General features: G+C 47.8%; 1 protein-coding gene across 7 annotated transcripts in view; it reads left to right on the top strand.

Annotated features, from left to right (window-relative positions):
* ATG13 (autophagy related 13) overlaps positions 1-13,508 on the top strand; it is a 401,206-nt gene that overhangs the window by 305,690 nt on the left and 82,008 nt on the right. The window lies entirely within an intron of this gene.

Genomic DNA, 13,508 nt, shown 5'->3' with positions numbered 1-13,508 from the left:
TTTTACCCTTGTACCCAGGATTGTTTTGTGAAGAGGCTCTGGGCCCACCCTCCTGTGCAGGTTTTTGGGGGCCTTTAATAGACTCTTGACTATTTTTATTTTTGGCTGTCTCACCACCTTTCCCCTGGGGAGGTTTTGTGACCCCTTTCTTTTGGTCACCCCCTGTGGAAGTTTTGGACACCCTTGTCTTGACCCAATGGTCCGCCTTCTTTCCCAATTCTTGGGGAGAAATTGGTCCTAGGTCTACCAGATGCTGATGCAGTTTATCATTGAAACAATTACTTAACAGGTGTTCTTTCACAAATAAATTGTACAGCCCATCATAATTACTTACACCACTGCCTTGAATCCAACCATCTAGTGTTTTTACTGAGTAGTCTACAAAGTCAACCCAGGTCTGGCTCGAGGATTTTTGAGCCCCCCTGAATCTAATCCTATACTCCTCAGTGGAGAATCCAAAGCCCTCAATCAGGGTACCCTTCATGAGGTCATAAGATTCTGCATCTTGTCCAGAGAGTGTGAGGAGTCTATCCCTACACTTTCCTGTGAACATTTCCCAAAGGAGAGCACCCCAGTGAGATCTGTTCACTTTTCTGGTTACACAAGCCCTCTCAAAAGCTGTGAACCATTTGGTGATGTCATCACCATCTTCATATTTAGTTACAATCCCTTTAGGGATTTTCAACATGTCAGGAGAATCTCTGACCCTATTTATGTTGCTGCCACCATTGATGGGTCCTAGGCCCATCTCTTGTCTTTCCCTCTCTATGGCTAGGATCTGTCTTTCCAAAGCCAATCTTTTGGCCATCCTGGCTAACTGGATGTCCTCTTCACTGGAGTTATCCTCAGTGATTTCAGAGGTGTTGGTCTCTCCTGTGAGGGAACCAGCATCTCTGACTATTATTTTTGGAGTCAGGGTTTGAGAGACCCTGTTCTCCCTAGACAGGACTGGTAGGGGGGAATTTTCCTCCAAGTCACTATCCTCTTCCTCTGAGTTGCCACCCTCAGAGGGGTTGGCCTTTTCAAACTCTGCCAAAAGCTCCTGGAGCTGTATTTTGGTAGGTTTGGGGCCCATTGTTATTTTCTTTATTTTACAGAGTGACCTTAGCTCCCTCATCTTAAGATGGAGGTAAGGTGTGGTGTCGAGTTCCACCACAGTCACATCTGTGCTAGACATTTTGCTTCTAAAAGTTGGAATACTTTTTAAGAATCTACAACTGGTTCTAGAATCTAATTCAAACTTTTACAAACTTTTAAACTCTAAAAGAAATGCTAAACAGGATCTAACACAAGGCCCTAGCAGGTCTTTTAAGAATTTAGAAAACTTTTCAAATTGCAAAAATCAATTTCTAATGACAATTTTGGAATTTGTCGTGTGATCAGGTATTGGCTGAGTAGTCCAGCAAATGCAAAGTCTTGTACCCCACCGCTGATCCACCAATGTAGGAAGTTGGCTCTGTATGTGCTATTTCAAAGTAAGGAATAGCATGCACAGAGTCCAAGGGTTCCCCTTAGAGGTAAAATAGTGGTAAAAAGAGATAATACTAATGCTCTATTTTGTGGTAGTGTGGTCGAGCAGTAGGCTTATCCAAGGAGTAGTGTTAAGCATTTGTTGTACATACACATAGACAATAAATGAGGTACACACACTCAGAGACAAATCCAGCCAATAGGTTTTGTTATAGAAAAATATCTTTTCTTAGTTTATATTAAGAACCACAGGTTCAAATTTAACATGTAATATCTTGTTTGAAAGGTATTGCAGGTAAGTACATTAGGAACTTTGAATCATTTCAATTGCATGTATACTTTTCAAGTTATTGACAAATAGCTATTTCAAAAGTGGACACTTAGTGCAATTTTCACAGTTCCTGGGGGAGGTAAGTTTTTGTTAGTTTTACCAGGTAAGTAAGACACTTACAGGGTTCAGTTCTTGGTCCAAGGTAGCCCACCGTTGGGGGTTCAGAGCAACCCCAAAGTTACCACACCAGCAGCTCAGGGCCGGTCAGGTGCAGAGTTCAAAGTGGTGCCCAAAACGCATAGGCTAGAATGGAGAGAAGGGGGTGCCCCGGTTCCGGTCTGCTTGCAGGTAAGTACCCGCGTCTTCGGAGGGCAGACCAGGGGGGTTTTGTAGGGCACCGGGGGGGACACAAGCCCACACAGAAATTTCACCCTCAGCAGCGCGGGGGCGGCCGGGTGCAGTGTAGAAACAAGCGTCGGGTTTGCAATGTTAGTCTATGAGAGATCAACGGATCTCTTCAGCGCTGCAGGCAGGCAAGGGGGGGCTTCCTCGGGGCAACCTCCACTTGGGCAAGGGAGAGGGACTCCTGGGGGTCACTTCTCCAGTGAAAGTCCGGTCCTTCAGGTCCTGGGGGCTGCGGGTGCAGGGTCTTTTCCAGGCGTCGGGACTTAGGTTTCAGAGAGTCGCGGTCAGGGGAAGCCTCGGGATTCCCTCTGCAGGCGGCGCTGTGGGGGCTCAGGGGGGACAGGTTTTGGTACTCACAGTCGGAGAGTAGTCCGGGGGTCCTCCCTGAGGTGTTGGTTCTCCACCAGCCGAGTCGGGGTCGCCGGGTGCAGTGTTGCAAGTCTCACGCTTCTTGCGGGGAGATTGCAGGGTCTTTAAAGCTGCTCCTTGAAACAAAGTTGCAGTCTTTTTGGAGCAGGTCCGCTGTCCTCGGGAGTTTCTTGTCTTTTTCGAAGCAGGGCAGTCCTCAGAGGATTCAGAGGTCGCTGGTCCCTTGGAAGGCGTCGCTGGAGCAGAGTTCTTTGGAAGGCAGGAGACAGGCCGGTGAGTTTCTGGAGCCAAGGCAGTTGTCGTCTTCTGGTCTTCCTCTGCAGGGGTTTTCAGCTAGGCAGTCCTTCTTCTTGTAGTTTGCAGGAATCTAATTTTCTAGGGTTCAGGGTAGCCCTTAAATACTAAATTTAAGGGCGTGTTTAGGTCTGGGGGGTTAGTAGCCAATGGCTACTAGCCCTGAGGGTGGGTACACCCTCTTTGTGCCTCCTCCCAAGGGGAGGGGGTCACAATCCTAACCCTATTGGGGGGATCCTCCATCTGCAAGATGGAGGATTTCTAAAAGTTAGAGTCACTTCCGCTCAGGACACCTTAGGGGCTGTCCTGACTGGCCAGTGACTCCTCCTTGTTGCTTTCTTTGTTCCCTCCAGCCTTGCCGCCAAAAGTGGGGGCCGTGGCCGGAGGGGGCGGGCAACTCCACTAAGCTGGAGTGCCCTGCTGGGCTGTGACAAAGGGGTGAGCCTTTGAGGCTCACCGCCAGGTGTTACAGCTCCTGCCTGGGGGAGGTGTTAGCATCTCCACCCAGTGCAGGCTTTGTTACTGGCCTCAGAGTGACAAAGGCACTCTCCCCATGGGGCCAGCAACATGTCTCTAGTGTGGCAGGCTGCTGGAACTAGTCAGCCTACACAGACAGTCGGTTAAGTTTCAGGGGGCACCTCTAAGGTGCCCTCTGGGGTGTATTTTGCAATAAAATGTACACTGGCATCAGTGTGCATTTATTGTGCTGAGAAGTTTGATACCAAACTTCCCAGTTTTCAGTGTAGCCATTATGGTGCTGTGGAGTTCGTGTTTGACAGACTCCCAGACCATATACTCTTATGGCTACCCTGCACTTACAATGTCTAAGGTTTTGTATAGACACTGTAGGGGTACCATGCTCATGCACTGGTACCCTCACCTACGGTATAGTGCACCCTGCCTTAGGGCTGTAAGGCCTGCTAGAGGGGTGTCTTACCTATACTGCATAGGCAGTGAGAGGCTGGCATGGCACCCTGAGGGGAGTGCCATGTCGACTTACTCGTTTTGTCCTCACTAGCACACACAAGCTGGCAAGCAGTGTGTCTGTGCTGAGTGAGAGGTCTCCAGGGTGGCATAAGACATGCTGCAGCCCTTAGAGACCTTCCTTGGCATCAGGGCCCTTGGTACTAGAAGTACCAGTTACAAGGGACTTATCTGGATGCCAGGGTCTGCCAATTGTGGATACAAAAGTACAGGTTAGGGAAAGAACACTGGTGCTGGGGCCTGGTTAGCAGGCCTCAGCACACTTTCAATTGTAAACATAGCATCAGCAAAGGCAAAAAGTCAGGGGGCAACCATGCCAAGGAGGCATTTCCTTACAAGGTGACTCTGACTTTTAGAAATCCTCCATCTTGTAGAAGGAGGATTCCCCCAATAGGGATAGGAATGTGACCCCCTCCCCTTGGGAGGAGGCACAAAGAGGGTGTACCCACCCTCAGGGCTAGTAGCCATTGGCTACTAACCCCCCAGACCTAAACACGCCCTTAAATTTAGTATTTAAGGGCTTCCCTGAACCTAAGAATTTAGATTCCTGAAACTACAAGAAGAAGAAGACTGCTGAGCTGAAAAACCCCTGCAGAGGAAGAACAGAAGACACCAACTGCTTTGGCCCCAGTCCTACCGGCCTGTCTCCTGCCTTCCAAAGAACCCTGCTCCAGCGATGTTTTCCAAGGGACCAGCGACCTCTGAATCCTCTGAGGACTGCCCTGCTTCAAGAAAGACAAGAAACTCCCGAGGACAGCGGCACTGCTCCCAAAGAACTGCAACTTTGTTTCAAGGAGCAGACTTAAAGACCCCTGCAACTCCCCGCAAGAAGCGTGAGACTTGCAACACTGCACCCGGCGACCCCGACTCGACTGGTGGAGATCCAACACCTCAGGGAGGACCCTCCGGCGACTCAGAGACCGTGAGTAACCAAAGTTGTCCCCCCTGAGCCCCCACAGCGACGCCTGCAGAGGGAATCCCGAGGCTCCCCCTGACCGCGACTGCCTGAAACTCCATTTCCCGACGGCTGGAAAAGACCCTGCACCCGCAGCCCCCAGCACCTAAAGGAACGGAACTCCTGTGCAGGAGTGACCCCCAGGAGGCCCTCTCCCTTACCTAGGTGGTGGCTACCCCGAGGAGCCCCCCCCTTGCCTGCCTGCAACGCTGAAGAGATCCCTTGATCTCTCATTGAAAACCATTACAAACCTGACGCGTGTTTGCACACTGCACCCGGCCGCCCCCGCGCTGCTGAGGGTGTACTTTTTGTGCTGACCTGTGTCCCCCCCGGTGCCCTACAAAACCCCCCTGGTCTGCCCTCCGAAGACGCGGGTACTTACCTGCTGGCAGACTGGAACCGGGGCATCCCCTTCTCTCCATTGAAGCCTATGCGTTTTGGGCACCTCTTTGACCTCTGCACCTGACCGGCCCTGAGCTGCTGGTGTGGTAACTTTGGGGTTGCTCTGAACCCCCAACGGTGGGCTACCTTGGACCAAAAACTGAAACCTGTAAGTGACTTACTTACCTGTGAAAACTAACATTACTTTACCTCCCCCAGGAACTGTGAAAATTGCACTGTGTCCACTTTTAAAACAGCTTATTGTGTTTTATATGAAACGTATACATGCTAATGAAATGATTCAAAGTTCCTAAAGTACTTACCTGCAATACCTTTCAAATGAGATATTACATGTAAAATTTGAACCTGTGGTTCTTAAAATAAACTAAGAAAATATATTTTTCTATAACAAAACCTATTGGCTGGATATGTCTCTGAGTGTGTGTTCCTCATTTATTGCCTGTGTGTATGTACAACAAATGCTTAACACTACTCCTTGGATAAGCCTACTGCTCAACCACACTACCACAAAATAGAGCATTAATATTATCTCTTTTTGCCACTATCTTACCTCTAAGGGGAACCCTTGGACTCTGTGCATACTATTCCTTACTTTGAAATAGTGCATACAGAGCCAACTTCCTACACTGGGATTCCATTCACCAGTAGGTGGTGGAAGTGTCTACTTCCCTCTGGAATCTCCAACTCACCTGTTGGGCCCTTTTTCCAGTTGAAGGCTATGAAGACCTCCTCATCTGAGGAGTCATCCCCAATGGCTACACTGGTCACCCCTGGGATTTTGCTAGGGGGTTTGTTTTTGGGACAAGAAGTGTCCTTGGTGTGGTGCCCTGTCTGTCTACAGTTATGGCACCATGCCTTAGTGGCATCCCAGTTCTTACCCTGGTACCCACTTTTGTTTTGGGTTGTGTCTCGGGGCCCACCCACTTGGTCTGGTTTTTGGGGGCCTACAGAGGACACTTTTTCTTTGTTTCTAGTGTCACCCACTTTCTCCTGAGGAGGTTTTGTAACCCCTTTCTTTTGGTCACCCCCAGTGGAAGTTTTGGTTACCCTAGTCTTGACCCAGTGGTCTGCCTTCTTTCCCAATTCTTGGGGAGAAATTGGACCTAGGTCTACCAGATACTGATGCAACTTTTCATTGAAGCAGTTACTTAAAATGTGTTCTTTCATAAACAAATTATAAAGCCCAACATAGTCATGCACTTCATTTCCAGGGACCCAACCATCCAGTGTTTTCACTGAGTAGTCTACAAAATCAACCCAGGTCTGGCTCGAGGATTTTTGAGCCCCCCTGAATCTAATTCTATACTCCTCAGTGGAGAATCCAAAGCCCTCAATCAGGGTTCCCTTCATGAGGTCATAAGATTCTGCATCTTTTCCAGAGAGTGTGAGGAGTCTATCCCTACACTTTCCAGTGAACATTTCCCAAAGGAGAGCACCCCAGTGAGATCTGTTTACTTTTCTGGTTACACAAGCCCTCTCAAAAGCTGTGAACCATTTGGTGATGTCATCACCATCTTCATATTTAGTTACAATCCCTTTAGGGATTTTCAACATGTCAGGAGAATCTCTGACCCTAGTTATGTTGCTGCCACCATTGATGGGACCTAGGCCCATCTCTTGTCTTTCCCTTTCTATGGCTAGGATCTGTCTTTCCAAAGCCAATCTTTTGGCCATCCTGGCTACCTGGATGTCCTCTTCACTGGAGTTATCCTCAGTGATTTCAGAGATGTTGGTCTCTCCTGTGAGGGAAACAGCATCTCTGACTATCACAGTTGGAATCAGGGATTGAGGGTCCCTGGGTTCCCTAGTTAGGACTGGAAGGGGGGAATTCTCCTCCAAGTCACTAACATCCTCCTCTGGGTTGTCATCCTCAGAGGGGTTGGCTTTTTCAAACTCTGCCAAAAGCTCCTGGAGCTGTTGTTTGGAGGGTCTTAAGCCAATTGTGATTTTCTTTATTTTGCAGAGTGACCTTAGCTCCCTCATCTTAAGATGGAGGTAAGGGGTGGTGTCGAGTTCCACCACATTCATCTCTGTACTAGACATTATGCTTCTAAAAGTTGGAATACTTTTTAAGAATCTAAAACTAGTTCTAGGTTCTAATTCAAACTTTCACAAACTTTTAAACTCTAAAAGAAATGCTAAACAGGATCTAACACAAGGCCCTAGCAGGTCTTTTAAGAATTTAGAAAAATAGCTCCAATTGCAAAAATCAATTTCTAATGACAATTTTTGGAATTTGTCGTGTGATCAGGTATTGGCTGAGTAGTCCAGCAAATGCAAAGTCTTGTACCCCACCGCTGATCCACCAATGTAGGAAGTTGGCTCTGTATGCACTATTTCAAAGTAAGGAATAGTATGCACAGAGTCCAAGGGTTCCCCTTAGAGGTTAGATAGTGGCAAAAAGAGATAATACTAATGCTCTATTTTGTGGTAGTGTGGTCGAGCAGTAGGCTTATCAAAGGAGTAGTGTTAAGCATTTGTTGTACATACACACAGGCAATAAATGAGGACCACACACTCGGAGACAAATCCAGCCAATAGGTTTTGTTATAGAAAAATATATTTTCTTAGTTTATTTTAAGAACCACAGGTTCCAATTCTACATGTAATATCTCATTTGAAAGGTATTGCAGGTAAGTACTTTAGGAACTTGGAATCATTACATTAGCATGTATACTTTTTACATAAAACACAATAAGCTGTTTTAAAAGTGGACACAGTGCAATTTTCACAGTTCCTGGGGGAGGTAAAGTATTGTTAGGTTTCACAGGTAAGTAAGTCACTTACAGGTTTCAGTTTTTGACCAAGGTAGCCCACCGTTGGGGGTTCAGAGCAACCCCAGAGTCACCACACCAGCAGCTCAGGGCCGGTCAGGTGCAGAGGTCAAAGAGGTGCCCAAAACACATAGGCTTCAATGGAGAGAAGGGGGTGCCCCGGTTCCAGTCTGCCAGCAGGTAAGTACCCGCGTCTTCGGAGGGCAGACCAGTGGGGTTTTGTAGGGCACCGGGGGGGACACAAGTCAGCACAAAAAGTACACCCTCAGCAGCGCGGGGGCGGCTGGGTGCAGTGTGCAAACACGCGTCGGGTTCTCTGTAGATTTCAATGAGAGATCAAGGGATCTCTTCAGCGGTGCAGGCAGGCAAGGGGGGGGCTCCTCAGGGTAGCCACCACCTGGGCAAGGGAGAGGGCCTCCTGGGGGTCACTCCTGCACAGAAGTTCCGTTCCTTCAGGTGCTGGGGGCTGCGGGTGCAGGGTCTTTTCCAGCCGTCGGGACTTTAGGTTCAGGCAGTCGCGGTCAGGGGGAGCCTCGGGATTCCCTCTGCAGGCGTCGCTGTGGGGGGTCAGGGGGGACAACTTTGGTTACTCACGGTCTCGGAGTCGCCGGAGGGTCCTCCCTGAGGTGTTGGTTCTCCACCAGTCGAGTCGGGGTCGCCGGGTGCAGTGTTGCAAGTCTCACGCTTCTTGCGGGGAGTTGCAGGGGTCTTTAAATCTGCTCCTTGAAACAAAGTTGCAGTTCTTTTGGAGCAGTGCCGCTGTCCTCGGGAGTTTCTTGTCTTTCTTGAAGCAGGGCAGTCCTCAGAGGATTCAGAGGTCGCTGGTCCCTTGGAGAGCGTTGCTGGAGCAGGGTTCTTTGGAAGGCAGGAGACAGGCCGGTAGGACTGGGGCCAAAGCAGTTGGTGTCTTCTGTTCTTCCTCTGCAGGGGTTTTTCAGCTCAGCAGTCTTCTTCTTCTTGTAGTTTCGGGAATCTAAATTCTTAGGTTCAGGGAAGCCCTTAAATACTAAATTTAAGGGCGTGTTTAGGTCTGGGGGGTTAGTAGCCAATGGGTACTAGCCCTGAGGGTGGGTACACCCTCTTTGTGCCTCCTCCCAAGGGGAGGGGGTCACATTCCTATCCCTATTGGGGGAATCCTCCTTCTACAAGATGGAGGATTTCTAAAAGTCAGAGTCACCTCAGCTCAGGACACCTTAGGGGCTGTCCTGACTGGCCAGTGACTCCTCCTTGTTTTTCTCATTATCTCTCCTGGACTTGCCGCCAAAAGTGGGGGCTGGGTCCAGGGGGCGGGCATCTCCACTAGCTGGAGTGCCCTGGGGCATTGTAACACGAAGCTTGAGCCTTTGAAGCTCACTGCTAGGTGTTACAGTTCCTGCAGGGGGAGGTGTGAAGCACCTCCACCCAGAGCAGGCTTTGTTTCTGTCCTCAGAGGGCACAAAGGCTCTCACCGCATGAGGTCAGAAACTCGTCTCTCAGCAGCAGGCTGGCAGAGACCAGTCAGTCCTGCACTGAACAATTGGGTAAAATACAGGGGGTATCTCTAAGATGCCCTCTGTGTGCATTTTTTAATAAATCCAACACTGGCATCAGTGTGGGTTTATTATTCTGAGAAGTTTGATACTAAACTTCCCAGTATTCAGTGTAGCCATTATGGAGCTGTGGAGTTCGTTTTTGACAGACTCCCAGACCATATACTCTTATGGCTACCCTGCACTTACAATGTCTAAGGTTTGGCTTTGACACTGTAGGGGCACAGTGCTCATGCACTGGTGCCCTCACCTGTGGTATAGTGCACCCTGCCTTAGGGCTGTAAGGCGTGCTAGAGGGGTGACTTATCTATACTGGATAGGCAGTGTGAGGTTGGCATGGCACCCTGAGGGGAGTGCCATGTCGACTTACTCGTTTTGTTCTCATCAGCACACACAAGCTGGCAAGCAGTGTGTCTGTGCTGAGTGAGGGGTCCCCAGGGTGGCATAAGATATGCTGCAGCCCTTAGAGACCTTCCCTGGCATCCGGGCCCTTGGTTCCAGGGGTTCCAGTTACAAGGGACTTACCTGGATGGCAGGGTGCGCCAATTGTGGAATCAAAAGTACATTTTAGGTGAAAGAACACTGGTGCTGGGGCCTGGTTAGCAGGGTCCCAGCACACTTCTCAGCCAAGTCAGCATCAGTATCAGGCAAAAAGTGGGGGGTAACTGCAACAGGGAGCCATTTCTTTACAGGTGGCGTGAAAGAGGCAGCGGCCTTGAATAGAGAAGGAACACTGCTGCTTGAAGAGGGCGGCAGCACCGCTGCTTTACTATAATCCTCGCCTGCAGCAGGTGAAGATCACTGAATGTTTCTCCATTGAACAGGATTTTTGAGCTTCGGGCTCTGCACGTTTCCAACCTTTCCCAGCACTTTTACACAGATACCGCAGCACTCAAGAAAATGCTTGTAATTAACACGTCCTCCAGATAAGTTATTTGTAGTGGGTTCCTTTTATTAGTAGACATGGATATCATACCCATAGGATGAGCATTGTTCCACAATCACGGCCAACATGTGTTTCGTCACAACAGGTGACTTTTTTCAAGGCTCTTAGAGTAAACGAGGTCTGAGACAATAATGCGGATGTCTCTGGAAGGTGCAGTGACTGGTAACCTTCGAGACAGTGCAGCACTGTATTCAATTAACCAGCATAAATGTTCAGCTTCCTCATAAGACGAAAACGGGTAAATGGAAATGAATTACTTGTTTGCAAATACTTTGAAGAGGCTTTGAAACTTAAAGGGTCCTGGGTTTCCTATTGATGCCATCATTGCGTGGTTAGGGGCAGACCCCTGTGATATTTTTCAAGAGGAACAATGCAGGGACAACATGGCTATCTGCGCCCAGCTTCACTTTACCATTGTCTGGCTTCTTACATTTGCAGAGGTACTGCATAGGTTTAAATAACCTTGAGAAATCTGTTGAGACGAATGTTACATGTAGAGGACTTCGACAATATTCCATGTAATTTTCGATTACCTTCAACTACAGACCCACTGATATCCATATCAAATAGCTCGAAGCATCCTACTGTATCTCAGCTGATTGCAAGTTGGAGTCTCAATCTCTTCTTAGTGGTGGTATTCCTCCTCCCTGACTGACCTTAGCATCTGACCTCTTGCAGTCAAAGTGGTATAGCCCTTCTGGTACATAATTACTCTTAAATATCTATGAATGAGATGCCCTTAATTTTAAATGCGACTAGGTGTACCTGTACAACTACACACCTTTGTTCCCAGCTCGCATGACCAGTGCAACCCTTGGAGCTTGCCTCCTCTGTTTTGCAGTATCAATAGCTACCAGTTTCCTCAAACTCAGTTGCTGTGACACACAACAGCTCCTCGTCTCCACCTGAAACACAGTCTAACCCCTACCAAAGATTGATTAGTGTTTCATCTTCCCTGATGCCTCATCACACTAGTTTCTCTGAAAGTTACGTCTACGGTAGTGCATGCAGGTGTCTTCTCCTTATGCCTACAAAGATGTCACATATGGCTGATCGAGCCATGTGCCTAGCCAAAGGGATGACTGCAGCAGTCCTGATTTTCAGGAACCTCTGCTCCAGCCACAAATTCTACCAGATACCTCAGCTACAAAATAACAAATATTCCCACTTCCTTCTTTGGTTATTACGGTCTTACACAAGAAAAAAGATTTAAAATGTTCCAGGTGGCTGACCTTCAGCTCAGGGACCGCCTTATGTACAGAGTGATATCTAAGAGTCCAGCTCTAGGAAGGTGAGTTAGCAGGTCTTTGTGATCACTCGATAACTCGATACTCGATAACTCGATAACAAGCTTGAAATATAAATGTCTATGCTTGCACCATTTTCTATTCAGCTCACATAATACCCTCTAATTGATGAAAGGAAACACCAGTGATAATCCTGGTCTCATATGAGTTAACAGAACTCTCAACTTTGGCGATTGCCACCGTCCGAATGCGTGTGTTTGCTAGATGCTTACCAGTGTAAAACATCTGTTCGTGAACTGTGACTTGACAGTGATTGTAATCGCTGAAAAAACACTGTTGATGTTCTTGTTTTCATGCATTTGTTTCTAGCTTCATTATGAAACACTTATGGATCTTTCACACACCTCAAGCTATAGCTTCTACTCAGGTAGAAAAACTCAAACCATTTCTTCCAGAAAGGGACTTCAGAACTGCTGTTCGAGCCCTCATGCTTGCACATCTAGATGGTGGTAAAGCCCTGCTTCATGGCTCCCAGGCTCATCACTGGCACCTTTTAGGGGCATCCCACACACTGCAGCATTCTCATTCAGGTATTGAAGAAATATGATCACATTGCCCCTATCCTGATGGGGCCCTGTTGACTCCCCTGGCCAGCTTGTACCATCTTCCAAACAAGCTGCATCATTTACAAGGCCAACACAAACCGCTCCCACGCTCATCTTGCAGAGAAGCTCATCATCTCTGGTGGTTCTTAATACACCTGAGGCAGGACACCATCAGTCTGCAGACTAAGACGTGTTAGAAGGGGAAAAACAAGACAGCAGGATTTTTCCATCCGTGCCACCAGGATCTGGAACAGCATCCCTGTATCTATCACAATGCCCCAAAGCTGCTCAATTTAGGAGAGAGTTGAAATCTCCCCTCTTTATATGCGTTCACAATAGATTAACCGTTCTCAAGCCACCTTCATCTCCTCTTACACATTGACATTGATTGTCGTAGACCATGTTCAGCGCTCCGCTGCCCTGTGGCTCTGTTGGTGCAATAGAATAGCATATAGATGCAAACATACTCACCTTTTCTGTTAGCAAGATGAACATTTACCTAAAACTAAAATAAAATGTATACAATAAGAGGGAAACATCAAAAATTAATATCTGGCTCCTAATGTTATACCCTTTTACTATACATTATTTGATGTCAAATGGTGGATGTTCTCGGACGCTGTGTTAGGTTGACACTGGACACATTTCTGATTGTCCTGATCTATCCCCAGCTCTTTCTGGGGACATAAGGTTATTCCCTGGAAAAGGTCATCTTCCAAACATGCTCCTGTTCCCAGGATTTCTCAGTCCAGTATCTTCACCACATCTCCAGAGCAGGGTGTAGTGTAAAGGGCAGATGATGCTTTGCAGATTCCAGACTCAGACATTGGAACGCCCTCCACCCATCAGTAATCACCTGCCCAGCAGACTGAGCATCTTTGAATCTTTGACCCCCTCTCACCTCCCCCGTACGTTGGTTCACTTGTCATTTTGGGCTGTGTTCAGTTATGTAGTCACTCAACCAAAGATCTGTCATCAGAAATCTAACAAACATCATCTGTGGCCAAACTCCCAAAAGTGCTACGAGATCGTACAGATGGTTGAAATGTGCTATGCAGATGCTCTTCTCCCAGCCTAACATAACCTAATCCTCTCTTCCCTAGGTCCCATGTTTTTAGAATTAACGAAAGCCTCTGTTATCCTGATTAAAACAATTAGAGATAACTTGAATTGCCTACTAGGAGTCCAGCAACTCCCACTCGTAGCATAACTCTCATGAGCCATCAAGTATCCACAGGATAATCTCTTAAAGTAAAT

Source organism: Pleurodeles waltl, chromosome 3_1 (assembly GCF_031143425.1).
Source record: "Pleurodeles waltl isolate 20211129_DDA chromosome 3_1, aPleWal1.hap1.20221129, whole genome shotgun sequence".
Classification (NCBI taxonomy): Eukaryota; Metazoa; Chordata; class Amphibia; order Caudata; family Salamandridae; genus Pleurodeles; species Pleurodeles waltl.
This window is presented reverse-complemented; position numbering and strand designations above follow the sequence as displayed.